The following is an 18,372-nucleotide window of genomic DNA, read 5'->3' on the forward strand; positions in this document are numbered from 1 at the left end:
AAATGAGTGGTGAGTCTGAAGGAATACGACTTTGAGGTAAAATATGCTCCAGGCATAGAGAACATTTCTGCAGATGCCTTGTCAAGACTAGTGCTGGCTATGAGTAAATGTTCTGAGGAAGAAATGAGTGATGATTTTAAACAAATTGAGTGTCTGTGAGATTGGTTATGAAATTTTATCTGAAGAGCAGTAGCAAGAAGAAGTAAGGGCAGATGAGGTATTAAATAAAGTTATGAATCTGTAGTAGGTGGGATAGAAATACAAAGATCAAGGTGGAATCGAAGGTGAAGATTTCTTTGGGGGGGGGGGGGGGGTAAGGATCAACTAGTGTTTGATGGAGACTTGTTGGTTAGAGGTACCAGGTTGGTTCCCCCGAGCAAACTGAAGTGTGTTGTTGGGTGAAACACATAAAAGCCATATGGGCATCTCAAAGAAAACTAAAGAGAGGATGCGTTCTTCTTACTGTTGGCCAGGTATGGAAAGAGTGGTGAAAGAATGTGTACGGTGTGCTATTCAAGAGAAGGCCATGAAACACAAGGTTCAACCCATGATTGTCAGAAGTTGACCTTTGGGTCCCTGGCAAGATATCGCTCGATATACTAGGGCCTATTCATGGAGATATTTCAAAGAATTATATAATTGCGGTGATGGATATGTTCTCCAGGTGGCCTGAAATTTGCATTACCAAAAACATTGAAATGAAGAGTGTGATAGTGTTCTTGAGAGATGTGATATTGAAAGAGGGGATTCCGTTAATATTACTCCCAGACAATGGGGTACAACTAGTATGGAAAGAGATGGAGGATTTTCTGGCAGGTTGAGGCATAAAACTCAAGAGGTACTCTCTATCATCCTAAAAGAAATTAGATGGTTGAGAGGTTTAATCATGCACTAAAAGGCAGTTGCTAAGGCAAAGAGTAACCAATTATGTTGCAGAGAAGAGGTGGTCAAGAGGGTAGGCATATTTAGACCTCCCCCATACCACTACTTGGGAGTCCCCTTTTGTATTGTTTCGTGGCAACCTATTACTGATCTTGGACCGTCTTGGGTGAACAAGTTCTTGTGTGACAGAGGAAAGAGAGTGGTTTCAGAAAACTGGAGGCTTACAGAAGACAATGGTATAAGGACTAGCAAACAACATTTTGACAGAAGAAATTCAGTCAAGAAATGGTGGTTGGGTAGGTGACTGGGTGATGATAAAAAAGACTTGGATGGGGGAATGGTTGTGAAAAATTAACTTAGCCCATATGGGTAATCAAACCATTCACAATTGCAATTAAAGCAGATGATCACTGTGTGTGGAACTTAAACAGAGTGATAATCTACAGAGATAAAGAGAATCTTGGTGGAAGGGGTGAATCCCAGATGGGAGATAGAAATGACAATATAGATAATAGTCAATTAGCTAAGAAGATTGTCAGGAATGATGCTAAATCGAAATGTGCTGTTAGATGGAGTTTCGGTAGAGATGTCAAAACTCTGTTGTATCTAAAGGATTATATTTTAAAGTGATTTTATTCATGCGTCTTGTGCAGCAACGATCTAAGTCTTGAATTTTTCTCCTGCAGTAGTAAGAGTATATTTGTTTTTGTAGTAATGTTCTTTGTGTTTGGGTTGCTTTATAGTTTATGGGAGGGAGATGTGGTATATACAAGTTTGACATGAGTTGTATTTCATGGACTGTGGTGGTAACTAAGTCATCACAGTGGAATTCAGCACTGCTTGATTCCGCACAGAATGTTAACATTCTAATTGAATTGACCAGTGCCTGAGCCGGACGGATGGCTGAGATGTTTTTACCTGTACTTCTGATTCAAATAAAGAAGTGAACTAGCTGTACCTCTTCAAGTGGTCTTTATTTACGTGAAAGTTGCATCTTAACACACTACCGTCCTTGCTATGTGTCATACGTACTGCATTACTGTGGCTAAATGTTCACTGACAAAGATGTGACTGCCTTTGTATTTGAAACCACTAAAAAAATTGTTTATCAAAATAAATATTTTGCACATGTTCCGGTTTTCAGAGAAGGTCAACTGAACACAAAGTTTTCATGTGACTTTTTTCCCTTCAATCAGAGCAGAATTAGTTAGCAGCCTTTATCAGAAAGAAATTTCATTTTCATACAAGACCGGAGGCTCATATTATGCAGTCTTTTCTTGCTTTAATTTTACAGCAGCCAAGAAAGAACTACATTTCCCAAAGAGAAAAAGTGATAAAACTACAAAGTGACCTCATCAAGGAAAACAACTATTGGGACATCAAGTATAACTATATTGACTGCGAACAACAAGTTCTCTTTTCTTGCTGCTCGCAGTCAAGATAAGTACTCTCACCGCTTTTCATTTATTATAGTTGACGTATTTGCCATTTGTTGCCAGTACTTGACCCTCGGGTAGGTCGCTTCCCCGCCGCTGCAGCTCCGCCTGCCCAGGCCCCTGCCACACCTTGCTAGGGTGTTAAGGTATTTCAGGTTCTTCTCTTGACCTTCAACTGTTTCTTGCCTTTTCTCTTTTGCTCTTTGCTTTCCACTGTTTCCTGCCATTTCTCTTTTGCTCTTTGCTTTCCACTGTTTCTTGCCATTTCTCTTTTGCTCTTTGCTTTCCACTGTTTCTTGCCATTTCTCTTTTGCTCTTTGCTTTCCACTGTTTCCTGCCATTTCTCTTTTGCTCTTTGCTTTCCACTGTTTCCTGCCATTTCTCTTTTGCTCTTTGCTTTCCACTGTTTCTTGCCATTTTTCTTTTGCTCTTTGCTTTCCACTGTTTCTTTTTCTCTTGCTGTGCGCTTTCCCGCTTTTTCCCGCCTTTCCCGCCGCTGCCACCCGTGCGGCCCGGCCCCCCCACTCCCATTCGCTGTCCTCCCTCCGGCCTCCCAGCTGACCCCTCCTCCCCCACCCCTCTCTTATGGCAGCCGCTGCGCGGCAGAGACAGCGACCCTTGACCCTCGGGTAGGTCGCTTCCCCGCCGCTGCAGCTCCGCCTGCCCAGGCCCCTGCCACACCTTGCTAGGGTGTCCAGATATTTCAGATTCTTCTCTTGACCTTCAACTGTTTCTTGCCTTTTCTCTTTTGCTCTTTGCTTTCCACTGTTTCCTGCCATTTCTCTTTTGCTCTTTGCTTTCCACTGTTTCTTGCCATTTCTCTCTTGCTCTTTGCTTTCCACTGTTTCCTGCCATTTCTCTTTTGCTCTTTGCTTTCCACTGTTTCTTTTTCTATTGCTGTGCGCTTTCCTGCTTTTCCCGCCGCTGCCACCCGTGCGGCCCCGCCCCCGCTCCCATTCGCTGTTCTCCCTCCCGCTTCCCAGCTGACCTCTCCTCCCCCTCCTTCCCTCTTATGGCGCCCGCTGCGCGGCCGAAGGTGCGCCAAAGGCAAGCCCGTCTGCGCCAGGACCGCGCCCAGCGCCAGGACCCCTGGCCCCCACCGCGCTCAAAACACCCGACTAAGATACAACGCCACCTCCCTCAACGCCCTCAACCCCGGACGAACAGCCACCTGCTACCAAGCCAGCCCTAAACGTACTCATGGACCCTTCACCTGTCAAGCCTGCAAGTACACATTCCACCGAGCCTGCAGACCTCCCACCGCCCTCGCACCAACAACCACCTCAAGTGCATCCTCCTCAACACACGCTCCATCCACAAGCACGCCATTGAACTATGGGACCTCCTGGATACAACAGCACCAGACGTCGCCTTCATCACAGAAACTTGGATGAATGCCTCCTCAGCACCTGACGTCTCCTACGCCGACGACACCCAGCTGATACTCTCCCTCACCAAAGACCCAAAACCACCGCCAAAATCAACCTACAGGAAGGAATGAAAGGCGTCGCGAAATGGATGAAGCTCAGCCGCCTAAAGCTGAACTCAGACAAGACGGAGGCCCTCATCCTCAGACAATCCCCTTCCGCCTGTGACGAATCCTGGTGGCCCACGGATCTGGGCACCGCACCAACCCCCTCAGACCACGCACGCAACCTCATATTCATCCTGGACCCCCTCCTCACTATGACCAAGCAAGTCAACGCCGTCTCGCCATCATGCTTCAACACCCTACGCATGCTCCGAAAAATCTTCCGATGGATCCCAGCCGAAACAAGAAAGACAGTTACCCATGCCCTCGTCACAAGCTGTCTGGACTACGGAAACACCCTATACGCAGGGACCACCGCAAAGCTACAGGAGCGTCTTCAACGCATACAGAACGCCTCCGCACGCCTCATCCTCGACATCCCCCGCCACAGCCACATATCCGCCCACCTGAAACACCTGCACTGGCTCCCCATCAACAAGAGGATCACCTTCAGACTTCTCACCCACGCACACAAAGCTCTCCACAACATGGGCCCCGAATACCTCAACAGCGGCCTCTTGTTCTACACGCCCACCCGTCAGCTTCGCTGAGCCAGCCTCGCCCTCGCCACCGTCCCACGTATCTGCAGAACCACCGCAGGAGGAAAATCCTTCACCTACCTGGCAGCCAAAGCATGGAACTCCCTCCCTGCACACCTAAGAACTACCCAGGACCATCTCGCCTTCAGGAAGCGCCTCAAGACATGGCTTTTCGAGCAGCAGTAACCCACCCCCCATCCCCAGCGCCTTGGGTGAGTAGCGCACTCTATAAATGCATTGATTGATTGATTGATTGATTTGTTTACATGTTTATGCTTATAATGTTGGCTAACCTTTAAATTTCCTTGCGCGCTCGTTTGGCAGTTGCAGCGCATCTCGTAACGGTCGTCATTCTGCCGTTAGATATGCGCTGGGCTGTTTGTTCATTCGCTCAGGAGTTTCCTCACATTGTGTGCTGCTCCTCGCTCCGGTCGATATTCTCGACACAGGGTGTCTATCCGTTGGATTCCCTCAGACTTCCCTCAAGGGAGTGGCCTCACCTAGTTACCGCCTCTTCCTTTACAGCGAACATGGTTAGTTTAATTTACATGCCTTCTCTCCGGGCCACTCCCCCTTTTCTCCTTTCTCTATTTTAACCCCTTTTTTCCTGGCAAATAGTTTGCATTTTCAGTCAGCAATTTCATTACAGTTTGACTGTTTTTCTTCTTCTCAGTATGTCTGAGGAAGAAGAATCTCAATTATTTATGAAGAATTTAAAGTCTTTTATTAAAGACTCTGTTCAACAGGCTGTTTCTGTCTCTATGTTGGGCATTTCTAAGAATTTAGAAGCCTCTTTGTCTAAAATTATTTCTGCCAATGATTTGCCGCCTGCGAAAGACAAGAAACTTGCGCCCATTCTTCCTGGGCCTTCTAAAAGGAGTTTCTGTTTCTTTTGGTCCTCCCACCGAGAGGTTTCTAAGTCGGGACCCCCTCCCACCTCCAAATTATACAGTTAAGAGACACTGATAATGATGATGACTCTTTTAGTCACACAGATGACTTAGACGGATCTATGGCTCAATATGTTTATGGGCCTCTGGAGAAAAGGCAAAGAATTTCTCCTCCTGACGGTGGAGCCACTCACCCTGTGTCTCACATTTTAGTAGACCATTCTGGTGAACCTGTGTTCGACCCTTTTTTCATGGTACATCCTAATTCTAAAGAATGGTTTCCTGCTGATCATGTCGCAGATTATGTTTCCTTTTATTACGCCATTCAATGGACAAGGTTACCAGAAAGAAATTGAAGTCGGAGTGTCCCCGTCCATCATTACCCAACAACACTACAGCTACCCCTGTTATTGACCCAAATCTGCTCATGTTTTTTTACAAAATTCGGGAAGGATCTTAAAAAAGGTGTGGATAGCGCTTGGTCTAGTTGCCAAGAAAAAACTGTTGGATTTGGTGGGTCCTCTCACTAGGATTTTTGATTTGGCATAAGAGGCCAAAATGGAACAGTCGCTGATAGATCCTGTTGTACTTTCTAATTGGGCCCAGCGTGCTATTTGTATGCTTGGCAATGCGAATAGTCAATTGTCTGTTGCAAGAAGGACAAGTCTCCTACTGAAGTTTGACCCGAAACTGGTGTTTTTGGCCTCTAAGGAAGAGTGACCTTTGGCTAAATGTTTATTATTCGAAGATTCTTTTTATTAAAGAGCTGGGCAAATATGTCTCTACCTTTGCAACTTTGGATAAGGCCCAACTTTCTTTGAAAAAGATTTTTTCTTCACAAGTTTTCTCCAGGGCTGGCAAAGGCAGGAGTCGCTTTGCCGGCCGCTCCGTCAGGGGTCAATACCCCAACAGAGACTAATACAATCAAGAACCAGCCTGACACCTATTCAGGATACAAGCCACGTTTCTCTCCCCGCTGATCAAGAGGGTACCAGAGCAGAGGTTATTCTAACAAAGGAGAACAATTTTCCAGTAAGTGCTTTCAATTCTGTCCCTCCTCCTGTAGGAGGCAGACTGGCTTTGTTTGTAGATTCATGGTTTCTTCTCACATCAGATCCCTGGGTGATTCAGTTTATTCAGGGTTACCTCTTAGAGTTTTATCAACCTCCAATTCAGTCCTGTTTCCCTCTTCCCCTTGTTTTTTCTCAAGATCAACACCAACTCCTCCACACCGAGATCCAGTCTCTCCTCACTATACTTGTCATAGAGCCAGTCCAGTTCGACTCTTTGGGTTTTCTCAGCACCATTTTCTTGGTGCAGAAGAAGAACCAAAACTTTGTAGTTTGAGATGGAGACTATTCTGCATTTCAGGGATATTCTACTACAAAACTATTGGTTGATCAGATTAGATCTTCAAGATGCTTACCTTAGTATACCAATTCATCCTTCTCACAGGAAATATCTCCAATATCAATGGGGAGATTCTTTTTATCAGTACAAAGTTCTTCCTTTTGGCCTCTCCTCAGCACCTTGGTGTTTCACCAAGATTCTCAAGCCAGTAGCGGCTTTCCTCCGATCTCGCGGAGTACGTTTGAGCATCTATCTAGATGACTTTCTCCTTATGGCACAAGACGGTGATCTTCTTTCTCAGTTACATCTTTGTCAAAATCTTCTCCTCAATTTAGGATTTCTCATCAGTTTTCAAAACTCTGCCATCATTCCAACTGAAAAGCTGGAGTTTCTAGTTTTTCTCATAGACACTACTCTATCTATTCTTCAACTTCCCCAACACAAGGTCTCTCTGATAAGGAAGGAAATTTGTCAATCTTTATCCCTTCCTCACATCTCTCTCAGGACTCTAGCTCGTCTGGTGGTGCTTCTTGCTTCCTCAATTTAGGCAATCTTTCCAGGTCCTCTGCATTATCGCGCCCTTCAAACTTTAAAGATTCAACATCTTCACAAGGGTCTTGCCTATTCCGATCCAGTTCTCTAGACTCAAAGTCCAGAGAAGAGCTCCTGTGGTGGCTAACTCACTTAGATGCTTGGAACGGCAGAACAATCTTCTCTGCCGCCCAAGATCTTGTATTAGAATCCAATGCAAGTCGGACTGGTTGGGGCGCAAGATGTGGTCTGTTCTCGACTGGAGGCACATTGTCTCTGAAGGAGTCCTTCTTGCACATAAACAGTTTAGAGATGCATGCAGGCTCCTTTGCCATCCAATCCTTTACAAAAGAAAGGGTAAGTTGCACCATTCTCAGGATGGACAACCTAACTGCTGTCAGGTATATCAACCATCTCGGAGGCACCAGATCCAATATTTTATCAATCCTGGCAAAGCACCTTTGGGAACATTGTCTGCCTTGAAACATCTCAGTCAAAGCAGTTTACCTACCAGGGAGTTTGAATACAGTGGCAGACTGGTACTCCAGACATCTTCAGGACTCCAGCAATTGGCAACTGCACCCTTCAGTGTCTTACTTCCATCTTTGGCAGAATGTCTATAGATCTTTTTGCCTCTCGCCTCAATTCCCACCTTCCTTCCTTTTTCAGATGGACACCGGATCCACAAGCCCTGGCTTCAGACGCTTTCCGCCAGGTATGGCCGCTATCTCTTCTTTATGCTTTTCCTCCTTCCTTCTCATTCCCCGGGTCCTTGCACATGCACACAGACAGCAGTCTACACTGGTTCTCATAACACCCTTTTGGCAAAGGCAGCCTTGGTACCCAACTCTATTGGAATTGGCAACCGTCCATCCTGTCTGGCTTCCTCATTTCCCCAACCTACTGCTGGATCCCCTCGGTCGGCAGCACCACATGGTCCTCGACAAATCCCTTTTTCTTATTGTTGGAAGATTTTTGGTCATCCTGGAGAACCTCAGGAATTTCGGAGGATGCTCTCAAACTCATCCAGCAATCTAGAGGCCCTGGTACCACGAGAGTCTATAAATCTGCATGGGCCGCTTGGTGAAGCTGGTGTATGGACAGGAATTCAGATCCCTCTTCAGCTGATGTAGTATTGGTTGTGAACTTCCCCCCTTCGTTGGCATCGCAGGGTAAAGCTTACCGTACTATCAATACTTACAGATCAGCCATTTCAGCTGAACATTATAGAGTCAATGGCAGGCCGATTGGTGAACTTCCTCCCATTTGTCAGCTTTTAAAGGGAGTAAGATATGTTATTCCTCCATCTCCTAAATATAACATAATGTGGGGTGTTAATTTGGTGTTAAGTTTTCATTGCCTGGCCAGAGAATGCATTCCTTTCCCTTAGCAACTTTCTGCAAAATTGACTGTGCTTTTATGTTTGATATCTCTAAAGCACGTTTCAGGTGCGCATTTGATGTTACCTCCTTCTCTCTTTGGGTGTTTCTTTTCAGGTTAGGAGACGCACTAAAACTAACGTGGCTTCTACTCACTACCCGTTTTTTCCCTCAATCCAAATTGTGTGTTGAAAATTTCTTAAAGAGTTATGCGCTCGTACTGCAGATTTGAGATAATCCTGCTAGACACCTCCACCCCGGACGTCACCTTCCTGACAAAGACCTGGATGAACGCCTCCTCGGCCCCAGACATCGCCATAGCCATTCCGGATGGCTACAAGATCACACGCAGGGATCGCACCAACGGAGTCGGAGGCGGAATTGCCATCGTCCACAAGAACACCATCAGGGTCACGTCCCGTACCGACGACACCCTCTGCACCGCCGAACACCTGCACTTCCAGATCCACACCAACCCCAACACCACCCTCAGAGGAACCCTCATCTACAGATCCCCCGGACCACGGCCTCAGTTCTGCGACTCCATCGCCGAACTTGTCAGCAGGCACGCCCTAGCCTCCCTCCGCCGACAAGGTCCTCCTCGGCGACCTGAACTTTCACCTGAAGAATAACAATGACCCCAACTCCACTACCCTAATCGACAACCTTACCACCCTTAGACTCAGACAACTCGTCACTACCCCAACACATTCAGCTGGCCACACGCTGGACCCCATCTTCTCCGCTAGCCCCCACGTCACCTTCAGCCACACCACCGAACTCTCATGGACCGACCACCGCTGCATCCACTTCACCTTCCAGAAACCCACCATGCACCAATACACCCAACAGATCCCCCGCTGCAACTGGAACGAAATCAGCCAAGACCAGCTGAACACCAGCCTCGCCTGAAATCCACCCACTGAACCCACCAATCCGGACCACGCAGCCTGCAACCTCTATCGCTGTATCGACGACTGTGCCAACACTCTCACCCCACTCAATAAACCTTCCAACAGAGGTGCCAACAAGAGAGCCATTTGGTTCACCCCGGACCTTTTGAGCCTCCAAGCAAACCTGCCGTAAACTGGAGAGAAAGTGACTCCTCGAACAGACACCGGACAACCATGCTGCCTACAAGAAAGCCATCTGCAATCACCATCACCTCATCAGATCTGCCAAGAAAACCTCCTTCAAAGACCGCCTGGACAACAATGCACACAACAGCAAGGAGCTCTTCAACGTCGTGAATGAACTCTCCAACCCCAGCATAAATGACATCCCACCTTCACAAGGCCTGTGCAACTCCCTCGCCGCCTTCTTCCAACACAAGATCACAGACATCCATGCCAGCTTCAACAGCCAGACCACCCCGCCAATCACCGACTCCTCAAACTCTCCCCCCACTTTCAACTACGACCCCCTGCTTGTTTGGGCCAACGTGAACGAAGGTGACACAATCAAAACCATGGGCACCATCCACTCCGGATCTCCGTCAGACCCATGCCCGCACCACATCTTTAACAAAGCAAGCGCCACCATCGCACCCCACCTCTGCAAAGTCATCAACATCTCCTTCGAGACCATGACCTACCCCGAGAGCTGGAAGCATGCTGAGATCAAACCCCTACTCAAGAAACCCATGGCGGACCAGAGACCTCAAGAAGTTCCGTCCCATCTCCCTGGTCCCATTTCCTGCCAAGGTAATCAAGAAGATCATCAACAGACAACTGACCCACTACCTTGAAGAAAACCACATCCTGGACCCATCCCAGTCAGGGTTCTGCAGCAACCACAGTACTGAAACCGTCCTCATTGCCGCCACCAACGACATCAGGGCCCTGCTTGACAACGGTGAAACCACGTCCCTCATCCTCTTGGACCTCTCTGCCGCCTTCGACACCGTCTGCCACCGCATCCTACACACACGCCTCCACAACGCAGGGATCGGGAAAAAGCTCTGGAGTGGACCACCTCCTTCCTCTCCGGCAAAACCCAGAGCGTCTGCCTCCCCCCTTTCCGCTCCGAAGCCTCCAAGATCATCTGCAGCATTCCCCAAGATTTGTCCCTCAACCCTACACTTTTCAACGTCTACATGGCCCCGCTTGTCCGCGTCGCAAGGCTACACAACCTCAACATCATCTCCTACGCTGACACCACCCAACTGATCCTCTCCCTCACCAAGGACCCCCTCACTGCCAAATCCGACTTCCACAAGGATTGAAGGCCGTCGCTGAATGGATGAGGAACAGCAAACTGAAGTTGAACTCAGATAAGATAGAGGTCCTCATCCTCGGTGCCAATCCCTCAGCCTGGGACGACTCCTGGTGGCCGACCACTCTGGGAGCAGCCCCAACACCCACCAACCACGCACGCAACCTAGGCATCATCCTCGACTCGACACTCTCCATGACCAAGCAAGTCAGCGCCGTCTCCTCCTGCTTCAACACCCTCCGCATGCTCCGCAAGATCTACAGATTGATCCCCACAGATACAAGAAGAACAGTCACCCAAGCCCTCGTCAGCAGCAAACTTGACTACAGAAACACCCTCTACGCAGGAGCCCCGGCCAAACTCCTCAAACGACTGCAACGCATACAGAATGCCTCCGAACGCCTGATCCTCGATGTCCACAGCCACATCACTCCGCTTCTGAGAGACCTACACTGGCTCCCCGTCAACAAAAGGATAACCTTCAAGCTCCTCACCCACGCACACAAGGCGCTCCAAACACCGGTCCAGCCTACCTCAACAGACAACTCACCTTCTACACCCCGTCCCGCCAACTCCGCTCAGCCGACCTTGCCCTCGCCACCGTCCCCCGCATCCGAAGAGCAACTACCGGAAGCAGATCCTTCTCCCACCTCGCTGACAAGACCTGGAACACCCTTCCCTTGACCCTACGACAGACCGAAGACCTGCTGACTTTCAGGAAGCGGCTCAAAACCTGTCTATTTGAGCAGTAGCAGCATCCCCCCTCAGCACCTTGAGACCCTCACAGGTAGTAGTGTGCTCTACAAATACATTGATTGATTGGGAGGAGCCAAAACTCCAGGAGGCCCTTCTGGTAAGGATTACCCCTTCTTCCCCTCAACAAATTGGAGGGAGGTTACGCTTGTTCAGGCACAATTGGGCGCATATTACCTCTGATGCCTGGGTAATGCAGACGGTGACCAGGTTTCACATTGAATTTTGGGGAACTCCGATTGAGGAGAGTCTTCCAAATTCCCTAGTTTTTTCGGCGGCCGATACCTCTCTTATAGACACGGAGGTCCAAGAACTTCTTTGGAAGGGTGCCACACGCAAGTCTGTCCTCCATCCCAGCGGGTTTCTGAGCAGTCTCTTTTCCTTGTAGAAAAGAAGGACAAGGGCTTTCAACCGGTCATAAATCTCCAATCATTCAACGAGTGGGTGGTTTATAGACACTTCAAAATGGAGGGCAGTCACATGCTCAGGGATCTCCTGTTACGAGGAGATTGGATGGTCCGGCTGAACCTCAAGGACACTAACCTGACGGTTTCTATATTTCCCCCTCATTGCAGGTTCCTGCAATTTCTATGGAGGGATCAGGTGTTCGAATTCACCTCTCTCCCTTTCGGACTGTCGTCAGCACCGTGGTGCTTTACCAAACTACTCAAACCAGTGGTAGAATGCCTTTGCTCTAGAGGGATTCTCCTCATCATTTACCTGGATGTAGGAGGCTGGACTGGCTTGTAGTGAGTACCAAGGGGTACTTGCACCTTGCACCAGGCCCAGTTATCCCTTATTAGTGTATAGGGTGTCTAGCAGCTTAGGCTGATAGATAATGGTAGCTTAGCAGAGCAGCTTAGGCTGAACTAGGAGACGTGTGAAGCTACTACAGTACCACTTAGTGTCATATGCACAATATCATAAGAAAACACAATACACAGTTATACTAAAAATAAAGGTACTTTATTTTTATGACAATATGCCAAAGTATCTTAGAGTGTACCCTCAGTGAGAGGATAGGAAATATACACAAGATATATATACACAATAGCAAAAATATGCAGTATAGTCTTAGAAAACAGTGCAAACAATGTATAGTTACAATAGGATGCAATGGGGAAACATAGGGATAGGGGCAACACAAACCATATTCTCCAAAAGTGGAATGCGAACCACGAATGGACCCCAAACCTATGTGACCTTGTAGAGGGTCGCTGGGACTATTAGAAAATAGTGAGAGTTAGAAAAATAACCCTCCCCAAGACCCTGAAAAGTGAGTGCAAAGTGCACTAAAGTTCCCCTAAGGACAAAGTAGTCGTGTTAGAGGAATAATGCAGGAAAGACACAAACCAGCAATGCAACAACTGTGGATTTCCAATCTAGGATACCTGTGGAACAAGGGGACCAAGTTCAAAAGTCACAAGCAAGTCGGAGATGGGCAGATGCCCAGGAAATGCCAGCTGCGGATGCAAGGAAGCTTCGACTGGACAGAAGAAGCTGAGGTTTCTGCAGGAACGAAAAGGGCTAGAGACTTCCCCTTTGGTGGACGGATCCCTCTCGCCTTGGAGAGTCGTGCAGAAGTGTTTTCCCGACGAAAGGACGCCAACAAGCCTTGCTAGGCGCAAATCGTGCGTTTGGCGTTTTTGGACGCTGCTGGGGCCCAGGAGGGACCAGGAGGTCGCAAATTGGACCTGAAGAGAGAGGGGACGTCGAGCAAGACAAAGAGCCCTCACTGAAGCAGGTAGCACCCGGAGAAGTGCCAGAAACAGGCACTACGAGGATGCGTGAAACGGTGCTCGCCGAAGTTGCACAAAGGAGTCGCCGGAGACCAACTTAGAAAGTTGTGCAATGCAGGTTAGAGTGCCGTGGACCCAGGCTTGGCTGTGCACAAAGGATTTCCGCCGGAAGTGCACAGGGGCCGGAGTAGCTGCAAAGTCGTGGTTCCCAGCAATGCAGCCCAGCGAGGTGAGGCAAGGACTTACCTCCACCAAACTTGGGCTGAAGAGTCACTGGACTGTGGGGGTCACTTGGACAGAGTCGCTGGATTCAAGGGACCTCGCTCGTCGTGCTGAGAGGACACCCAAGGGACCGGTGATGCAGCTTTTTGGTGCCTGCGGTTGCAGGGGGGAGATTCCGTCGACCCACGGGAGATTTCTTCGGAGCTTCTGGTGCAGAGAGGGGGCAGGCTACCCCCACAGCATGCACAAGCAGGAAAACAGTCGAGAAGGCGGCAGGATCAGCGTTACAGAGTTGCAGTAGTCGTCTTTGCTACTATGTTGCAGGTTTGCAGGCTTCCAGCGCGGTCAGCGGTCGTTTCCTTATCAGAAGGTGAAGAGAGAGATGCAGAGGAACTCGGATGAGCTCTTGCATTCGTTATCTAAAGTTTCCCCAGAGACAGAGACCCTAAATAGCCAGAAAAGAGGGTTTGGCTACCTAGGAGAGAGGATAGGCTACTAACACCTGAAGGAGCCTATCAGCAGGAGTCTCTGACGTCACCTGGTGGCACTGGCCACTCAGAGCAGTCCAGTGTGCCAGCAGCACCTCTGTTTCCAAGATGGCAGAGGTCTGGAGCACACTGGAGGAGCTCTGGACACCTCCCAGGGGAGGTGCAGGTCAGGGGAGTGGTCACTCCCCTTTCCTTTGTCCAGTTTCGCGCCAGAGCAGGGGCTAAGGGGTCCCTGAACCGGTGTAGACTGGCTTATGCAGAATTGGGCACCTCTGTGCCCAACAAAGCATTTCCAGAGGCTGGGGGAGGCTACTCCTCCCCTGCCTTCACACCAATTTCCAAAGGGAGAGGGTGTCACACCCTCTCTCAGAGGAAGTTCTTTGTTCTGCCATCCTGGGCCAGGCCTGGCTGGACCCCAGGAGGGCAGCTGCCTGTCTGAGGGGTTGGCAGCAGCAGCAGCTGCAGTGAAACCCCAGGAAGGGCAGTTTGGCAGTACCAGGGTCTGTGCTACAGACCACTGGGATCATGGGATTGTGCCAACTATGCCAGGATGGTATAGAGGGGGCAATTCCATGATCATAGACATGTTACATGGCCATATTCGGAGTTACCATGGTGAAGCTACATATAGGTAGTGACCTATATGTAGTGCACGCGTGTAATGGTGTCCCCGCACTCACAAAGTTCAGGGAATTGGCTCTGAACAATGTGGGGGCACCTTGGCTAGTGCCAGGGTGCCCTCACACTAAGTAACTTTGCACCTAACCTTTACCAGGTAAAGGTTAGACATATAGGTGACTTATAAGTTACTTAAGTGCAGTGTAAAATGGCTGTGAAATAACGTGGACGTAATTTCACTCAGGCTGCAGTGGCAGGCCTGTGTAAGAATTGTCAGAGCTCCCTATGGGTGGCAAAAGAAATGCTGCAGCCCATAGGGATCTCCTGGAACCCCAATACCCTGGGTACCTCAGTACCATATACTAGGGAATTATAAGGGTGTTCCAGTAAGCCAATGTAAATTGGTAAAAATGGTCACTAGCCTGTCAGTGACAATTTGGAAAGCAATGAGAGAGCATAACCACTGAGGTTCTGATTAGCAGAGCCTCAGTGAGACAGTTAGTCACTACACAGGTAACACATTCAGGCACACTTATGAGCACTGGGGCCCTGGGTTACCAGGGTCCCGGTGACACATACAACTAAAACAACATATATACAGTGAAAAATGGGGGTAACATGCCAGGCAAGATGGTACTTTCCTACACTGGACAATCTCCTTTTGATGGATCAATCCAGGTCCCAACTTATACCCAATGCGAACACAACTATTGTTCTCCTTAAGGATTTGTGATTAACCACCAGAAATCGGAGCTTCTGCCTTCGTAGTCCCAATCTGCATCCCTCAGTCTTCCGAGCCCGAAGATTTCTAAGATCAAGAAGGAATGAAGGAAGGTCTTGAGACGCGACAGGATCTCACTAAGGCAATTAGTCAGAGTGGTGGGACTGCTCTTCTCATCCATTCAGGCTATTTTTCCAGGCCCCCTTCACTACAGGGCTCTCCAGCACCTGAAGGCCCATCACCTTCGACGCGGGTTAACGTATTCCAAACTCGTCTCTTCCTCAGGAGGCGAGAATGGAGCTGCAATGGTGGTTAGACTCCATGGAGACATGGAATGGCGGGCCATTTTCGGAGCTGCTCCAGACCTTGTCATAGGGTCTGACGCCAGTCGCCAGGGATGGGGAGCCAGATGCGGGGACATCTCTTTCGGGGGACGTTGGACCCCTCTGGAGCTCAGCATGCACATCAACTGTCTAGACCTGCTGGCGGGTTCCTTTGCCATCCGAACCCTGACTCGGGACAGGATCTCCTGTGTTGTCCTTCTTCAGATGGACAACGTATCGGCAGTGCAATATATAAATCGCCTGGGGGCATACGCTTGAAAGCCCTGGCGGAGTTGGCGAAGGATTTTTGGCTCTTCTGCCTTCAACATCAGATCTCAAACAGCTGAGTATCTTCCAGGTTCCCAGAACACTCTGGCAGACTGGAATTCCAGGTTTCTGTCGGACTCCAGCGACTGGCAACTGGACCATGTAGTTTTTCAGGCGATCATGGGACGTTGGGGTCCTTGATCAGTAGATCCCTTTGTGACCAGGTGGAACACCCAACTTCCAACGTATTTCAGCTGGCGCCCGGATCCGGGGGCAGCGGCGGTGGACGTGTTCTTGCAGGACTGGGGACCGCATCAGGGGTATGCGTTTCCTCTGTTCCTTCTGATCTCAAGAGTATCAGCCCTGGTACATCATCAAGAAGAGACAGTGGTGCTGATAACCCCTCTTTGGAGGTCCCAGGCGTGGTTCCCGTCACTTCTGGAGCTCTTGTGCGATAGTCCGATCCGCCTTCCGGATTCTCCCACAATTCTACGGGACCCTGGGGGACGCGTTCATCCCCTGGTCCTTCAAGGCCACCTACCTCTGGGGGCTTGGAAGATTTCCGGACTCGCTGGCAGGACGGCCGGCTTTTACAGGATGCTAAGAAATTCATCGCACAGGCATGGGCTCCAGGAACAGGTAAGCGGTACAGTTCCGCATGGAATAGGTAGGTTCGTTGGTGTGTGGACAGACATACCGATCCCATGAGGGCCCAAATTATGGATATCCTGAATTTTCTGGTGGAGCTGCCGAAGTCTGGCTTGTCTTATTGCCCCGTAAATTCCTTTAGATCGGCCATCTCAATGGGCCACCCCCCTCTGGATAATCGCCCAGTCGGGGAGCACTCTTGGTTATGTAAACTACTTAAAGGTGTCAGACTCTCCAAACCTCCGGAACCCAGGTATTCGGAGTTATGGAATGTCAATCTTGTTCTTCGAGTGTTATCCTCATGGTAGGACAATCAATATCTTTCAAGAATGGAACTGTCAGCTAAGCTAGCTATGCTATTGTGTCTTATATTGTGCAAAAGGGTGTTGGACGTTAGGGTCCTGGATGTTTCGGACAGAATATTCTCCCCAGAAGGGGTAACTTTTACTGTTTCTAGGAGGACCAAATGTAATATCAGGCTGGTATCCTATCCTGCATTTCCTCATGCTCCCAAGTTATGTGTGGTAAGGTGCTTAAAGGTCTATGAGGAGGTGACAGCTGAACTTAGACCTCTTGGAGAACGTCAATTGTTGATTTTGTTGAAACCTTTTAAAGCAGTATCCTCCCCTTCAATAGCCAGGTGGATCAGATGGATTTTGGCAGAAACAGGTATCAACGGACCGTTTTTTGGGGCACATTCCGTTCGGGGTGCCATTGTCTCCAAGGCCATCCAAGTGGGTGGCAGGTTGGAAGACATTATGAATGCAGCGGATTGGTCTTCAGAATCTACTTTTAAAAAGTTATATTTCAAACCTATACATGAAGCAGCCGCTTTAGTGGTAAGTAAGCTTTAAACTTGCATAATCCTCGCCTCCGGCCCTGACATAGAATGAGAACTTTCCAAGATAACGTGAAGGAAAGTTTTAATTCTATTAAAGACACGGAGGCGAGAATTATCCCACCCTACTCTGGATGTGTTTTTTCCCACCCGGAAGCCTTATGGAGCTAGTTCTGAGGTGGTATATATATATATGTGCTTATATAATGGCTTACGTTACATGCAAGAGTATTTGACTGGTTTCGCTTCGTGATTTAATATGGTTTTCATATACATTTCTAAGCAAACTATTTCAGGTATGGTTTGGTGTTTGACCATGGCCCTGCACAGATTTAATCATTGCTATTTTTCTTAGGATCAGAGACATCGGCAACTTGAGAACTCAGGAAAACCTTCTTCAGGGAAGTCGAGGCAGAGTGACGTCGACAGGGACATTTAAACACCCTCTCAGATTGACAGCTCATTGGGCACTGGTTGTTATGGGAACAGTTTCATGGGAGTTGTAGTCTTTATCGTTTTTTTTCTTAATGAACTTTGAACTTGCTGTAAAATAAAAAGTGAAGAAAGATCTGTGTAATCCTCGCCTACGTGTCCTTAATAGAATTGAAGCTTTCCTTCATGTTAGCTAGGAAACTTCTCATTCTTAACATGCACAGGAGAGATAGAGGAAAACCGGGAGCTTTAACATTATTCATGAACACCTGAACTAGTAAGTGTGGAGATGGTGTTGCTCCTTATGTGACATATGGCAGAAGAGTCAGACGGATTACTTTTGTGCAGCTTGACTTACTAATGAGGAGAGCTGTGCACTTAGTGATTACGCTTAGTCTAATGGCAGCGCCTGTAGTGAGCTAAACATGCTAAAATATTGCAGAATATGCAAGGTGACCTGTCATGCTATCTTGTGAAGCAACGGTTTAAGTGCTTTTAAAAACTATGGGGACTGTGATGCTTCGTGCAATGGGGCTGGGTCCGTGAGCTTAGACGCGTAGTCAAAGGTGTG

At 48.5% G+C, this 18,372-nt stretch overlaps 1 protein-coding gene across 1 annotated transcript in view; it reads left to right on the forward strand.

Annotated features, from left to right (window-relative positions):
• The window catches only part of PIGW (phosphatidylinositol glycan anchor biosynthesis class W), a 76,992-nt gene extending 59,130 nt beyond the window's left edge, over positions 1-17,862 (forward strand). The window contains exon 3 of the transcript XR_011201980.1: positions 17,725-17,862. The gene's annotated coding sequence lies outside the window, so the exon portion shown is untranslated. The remainder of the gene's footprint in view (positions 1-17,724) is intronic.
• The last annotated feature ends 510 nt before the right edge of the window (positions 17,863-18,372 follow it).

Source organism: Pleurodeles waltl, chromosome 3_2 (assembly GCF_031143425.1).
Source record: "Pleurodeles waltl isolate 20211129_DDA chromosome 3_2, aPleWal1.hap1.20221129, whole genome shotgun sequence".
Classification (NCBI taxonomy): Eukaryota; Metazoa; Chordata; class Amphibia; order Caudata; family Salamandridae; genus Pleurodeles; species Pleurodeles waltl.